At 37.9% G+C, this 5,592-nt stretch overlaps 1 protein-coding gene across 3 annotated transcripts in view; it reads left to right on the forward strand.

Annotated features, from left to right (window-relative positions):
* The window catches only part of NCALD (neurocalcin delta), a 312,691-nt gene that overhangs the window by 235,625 nt on the left and 71,474 nt on the right, over positions 1-5,592 (forward strand). Inside the window, exon 1 of one of the 3 annotated variants that reach the window (XM_004679688.2) lies at positions 2,488-2,651. The exons of the other annotated variants lie outside the window; for them this stretch is intronic. The gene's annotated coding sequence lies outside the window, so the exon portion shown is untranslated. Of the gene's footprint in view, positions 1-2,487; positions 2,652-5,592 lie in introns of those variants that run through there. 3 annotated transcript variants of the gene reach the window in all.

Consider the following 5,592-nt stretch of genomic DNA (forward strand, 5'->3'; position numbering starts at 1 on the left):
TTGCTAGCTCAAGTGTGTGAGCCTAAATTATTTTTTGTTTAGTGGCATTTACATGTTATTTCTGGTAATGTGATCAAACTGATTCACACAGAAAGTGAAAACTCTGCTGCAGGCTGGTTTTGAATGGGTCATTTTAAATGCAATGATTCATTTTCACCTGAAAATGAATTGTTGTTTAAAAAATAAAATACCATGTTCTCTTTAATGTGGTGGACTGTGATTGGAGGGGCCCTTATATATATTTCTTATGATTTACAACTACATTTGGATTAATTAGCCAAATTGATAGGTGCCTGAACCCTAAAGGGACCAGAAGCACAATTTCAGCCCTTAGAGGAATTACTAACTTCCTTCCTGTAAGATGAATCTCTAATGCTAGGTATTTTCCAAAGGCCAGTGAGTAGTAGAAGGCTGGAAGTTTGCTATGGAGAAAAAGCATTGCAGACATTCATCTTCTTTTCACTTTCAAAGTTAGTCCAGTGATTATTTCAATGAGATTAAGCCCGAGTCTGTATATAGTAAAGAACACGTAGTCTTAAAAATTATAGAAAATTCAAACGATGAGGTATTCATTGCTAATTCTTAATTTTCGGACTTTCTAGAACTAGAAACTTGTTTCCTAGGACATCACCTATTGGCAAAGAGTGGTACTGCAGTTGTACTGTTTGGTGCTGAAGATGCAGCGCGAATTGATCAGGTAGTCATGGATTTGGAGTGAGGGATGATGGAGTAGGCAGCTCAAAGATTGTGGGGGCCCTGGAACTCTAGAAAGATGATTTTTCTGCTCCCGTTCACTTCCCTCATTACTATGCTGTGTATTTCTCAACAATAAAATCAGAACTATAACTGGAACAAATTGCAAATTTGTGAATTGTAGCTGCTACAGAAATTTGCCACGGGTGAGTCATTCTGAGCCATTTAGCTAGACGTTGGAGTCAATTAGCCAATGGCCCTGTGAAAACAGGTACATTTTCAGCTGTCACTAATCTAAAATTGAAGGGGAAGCATTCATTATAGCATTACAGTTTAGGATTTTACCTTTGTCATGCTATATTTAATAGCACCAGGAAAGCAACTTTTCAAATAAAAATGTTTTTGTTTTGTTTTTTTTTTCATCACTTGGGGCTGGAATAGAAGTAAAGAAGAGAAAGATGACCTAAGAGGATTCTATATGGGCAGTTTGGGGTTTATTGTACAAGAAATGATTTCTGACTTAACAGAAGAAATTTTGTTCTTTTGACAGCGACACAAATGTAATCTGTCCAGCCGCTTTAGTTTCCATTTGTATTGTGTAGCACCCCAGACTATGCTTTAAAACAAACCAAAACAGAATAAAAGCCCTGATCGCTTTAGTATGTAAAGGTCCCTGGTGTTTGCAGCCCTCAGTCTTGTTCCTCGGCTTTTAGCCTTTTCCCCTTTGAATAGGTACACCCTTTCTGACCCTGTTGGGTCTCATTTAATTTGATTTAATTGACTTCCTGTGCATTAAGAATGAGAATGACCTGGGAAATTAGCATGTATGCAAAGGTAGGAGGGAATGAGGTCCAAAAGAAAGCTTGCCTTTTATCCTGGTGCTCTTAACCTTCACTGACCTTGCTTGAGGGGGTGGGGGGAACAGGGAGGGAAGTCACCTTTTTGCTCCAAACTGAACTTTAAAGGGACTTGAACAAGGGCATTCTTGAAGAGGGAAGGCATCTGTGTGGTGAGCCCCAAGCATGCTCATTAGGTTGTCTTAGTATTGCTGCTGTGAAACTCTTGGGGTTTTTTGTTTGTTTGTTTTTGTTTGTTTGTTTGTTTGTTTTTACGATGCAGCAACTCTATAGTCCTCATCTAATTTCCCTATCACCATCAATGTCAGGCCAGTGGCCCTCCCTGGACTCTGGGTCACTGCCCCCTGGGATTCTAGTTTTCTTTCCCATCACTTACCTGGTCTTAGCACATCAGTGTGGATTCATGTGTAATTTTAAAAGTATCTTCTCGGCTGATTCCATTTGAGCTTTGGTTTTCACTCTTTAGTTTACAAGTACATTTAATTAGCTCTGAAAACTACCCCCAGAATCTTTTGGGTTTTTTTTTTTTTCTTTCCCCCCTTCTGATCTACAGGCAGGGGTACCTGTCTCATGCTTGTGACAGCGATTTCAGAGTGGCTGTCTATTCCCTGCGAGTGTCTGTAAAAACCAGATACCTTCAAGAGGAAAGTTGTAGGCACTTCTGAGTCACAAGTTCGGGGCATGAGATTGTTGGGAGCTGTCCGTGATGGTTTTGGGTTGTATGCACGCACGCACACACACACACACACACACATGCACGCATACATATGCATACACGCCCCTCCCCCCCCACCACCACCCAGTGACAGATGACCTATTGAAATAATTTCGGAGCTCTTCTGTGGTTGCTACGACAACCAGTGCTCTCTTGGCTTTCATCTGGCCATGTGACAGGGACTTTGACGTCAGCTGGAGGCAGAGTCTGTAGCTGAGTCCACACAGTCAAAGGCCTGTGAGAATCTGGTGGATGCTGGCCGCTAGGGCTGCTGCTGTGACCGCCGCCGCCGCCGCCGCCGCTCTCAACGCTGCCTCTGCTGACTCCACACTGCTTCCCGGGCTGCAGAACATGGACTGCTAAACCTTGCACGTCGTCGCTGTGAGGTAATTAGTTTGCTTCATATACAATAGTTAGTTGTTTTCGAAGATCACTGTGGTTTCCACCTCTCTCTTGCCGCCTACAAGTTTGTCTTCATGAGCAATTATTGTACCGGGGGAAATGAGAAGCAGCTTCTAGTTGCTAATTTTGTGTGGAGTCTCTGGAATTTGGTTCAGTTTGGATGAATGTTCTGAGGAGTAGGTTAAAATATAATCACCTTTCTTGCTCAACACTTGCTAACATGAGATTATTTAGATACAGGGATTTTGTAGTTTGCGCCAAATATTCCCTGTTGAATTCCAGGAATTCTCTCTTCGCTGTTGCTTGGGGTTTTAAAACTCCAGCATAGCCTGCTTCTGTTGCAAACTTTGCTGTTTTTCCAATTGCTATCCTATTCTGAATCTGCCTAGAATAGTCTGGAATTGGGTTTTTATCTTGTTTGTTTGCAGCATTCATCATTAGCCACAATAGGCACGGCAGGGAAGAACGTTAGACTTTGAAACAAAAGTTGGGGGGTTTTCTTATAAATAGAATATTCTGAAAATACCAGAGAAAACTGTCAACAGCTTCCTGTTTAGAGAAAAATAACTGGAATATGCCAAGGAAGTTGGGGAGGAACCTCTTACATGTATTCGTGCAATTGCTTTTTGGTTGTTAGAGCAAAGTGCACGTTTTCAGTGTCTCAGTGTCTGCCTCTGAAAATGCAACTGTGAAGCGTTTCACCGTGGAAGGACTTTAGGAAAGACTCATGTAAACTGCTTTTACTTTAAAATTGAAATACAGTTAAAATAGTTACCCAGACATGAAAATGTCCTAAACTTAAATGTCTCACTGGTAGGTCTACTTTAATTCAAACACGGATGTAGTCACAAAAATTTGCTCCAGACCTTGCATGAGCAGTTTGTGAAACCCTGATTAATAAGGTCTTTTTAGCACTATAATACTACAATGTGAATGGTATGACTTGCTTTGTTGTAGTTCATTTTCTTCCGAAGATTAGTAATTTTTTTTATTTTCTTTCATTTCACACAAGTTGGATTATTTTATAGCTTGTAATTTAGAGAAAACCTCTGATATTGAATATAATTTTAGGACAACAATGTAATATACCTAGTACTTCGATGAATAGAAAATAATGGTTTAACTATATATATGGTTTAACTATGTATATGATGGTAAAGACATCTCAATTTTGTGCAAGAATGAATTGTTCTTGTGTTCTTCACTAGTTTGTGAATTCTGATAACACATTTTAATCTTGAAAATAAGAATTTTGCACAGTACTTAGCTTCAATGATAACTAGTAATTGTGTGTACATCAATAATTTCTCAGCAGCTTTTAATGAGTGAATATTCATTTAACTTGCTGCCATTTGATGATATTTATTTTGGGGGCAGAGTCCCTGGAGGATTTTCAAAAAGTCTGATGTGCTTACATGTCAAGACACACCTACTGAGACTTCATTCCCTCATTTCATTCATCTCATAATTATAATAATTCAGAGGCCATACTTTAAGCACCCCTAGCTAGGAATAACATTGATTGATGTGTAATATTTCAATTGAGCATAGTTATATCCAGTAGCACTGTCATTTAAAAGCCCTATCATTGATGGACAACTTTAATGCGTACTGCATTTACTGAAAAATAATTATCATTACATTTTTCCAGGTAGCATTATTTATTTATTTGGTGCCCTCTTTCAGTGATGTTTTAAGTTAAAGTTGTAAAATGATTATATTTAATGCCTTTATAAAATAGACGGGATTTTGGCTATATGAAATAAAAGAGCAATACAGTATTGATGACAAAATGTCAGTGATAGTTTCTTATTAGAAGAAAACAACCTATGTCATGAAAGCAGAGTTGTCTTAGAATCTACAGGTCTTTTCTTATGGCAATATAAGAAAAAAAAATGACTCTCATTGGAATCATCTATTTACAGCAATGAGACTGTTGAGTTCAAGGTCAAGTTTGTTTCCGCTTCAAAAGACTCTAGCAAGGAATGATTTACTCTAGAACAGTGGATGTGGTATTATTAAATGCTTTGTGTATAGTTTTAGGGGGTTTTAACCTTTTTGATGCTGGAGCCTCTGGCAATCCAGTGAAGTCTACAGGTTTTTCTCAAAATGATTTTTTTAAATGTATAAGATGAAGTATACAGGATTATAAAAGAAACCACTTTTACTTAAGCATTAGCCAAAATTTTAAAGAGTCATGATATGTGTTGTGTTAGTAATTCATTAAGTAATTCATCAATTCATTTAATAATTCACTAAATAATACAAACTAACTAACACAAATCCTATGACAGAATACCTACCATAATTTTGAAGTAGTGATGAGTATAAAAAATATTTACAGATATCTAAAATGGCTCTAACGTGATGTGAGAATGTCTGTGATTTCTCCTGGCAAAAAAATTGACAGGTACTGTGGTTGTGGCCTACGTTTAAATGAAAAGAACTACTAAATTTTAGTTTGAGATCAGTGAAACTAAAGATATAGTATGTCTCACATTCAAATATTGACTTCCCTTGAATTTTGTCCACCCTCAAGTTAAGGATATATGTAGTGACACCTGCCATTTCCACATGTAGGCTCTACTCCATCTTACTTTATTCTCTGCATGTGTAAATTCCTTGTTTTTTCTAGTTTCTGAGTGACAAAGATGCTATTAATCTGTACCTTTCTTGTATTTTCCTCCTGGGAACCTGTAAGCCCTCTGTTACTTGGACTGAGAAATTTCTCACCTGGTTAGATAGGGGTTAAGAGGAAAAGCTCGTCGAGTTAATGTAAGTTATGCAAGTAAAACCGTGGATCAGAAAAACTACAGTATTTACAAAGGGACCTTTATCCACTTGGAAAAATAAGTACTTAGATGAAGAAAGCAGGATGTTATGTGAGATTAGAGCTGACAAAATAATCTAGAATGTACTTTGTGC

This window comes from Condylura cristata, unplaced genomic scaffold (genome assembly GCF_000260355.1).
Source record: "Condylura cristata isolate star-nosed mole 26May11 unplaced genomic scaffold, ConCri1.0 scaffold00009, whole genome shotgun sequence".
NCBI classification, from domain to species: Eukaryota; Metazoa; Chordata; class Mammalia; order Eulipotyphla; family Talpidae; genus Condylura; species Condylura cristata.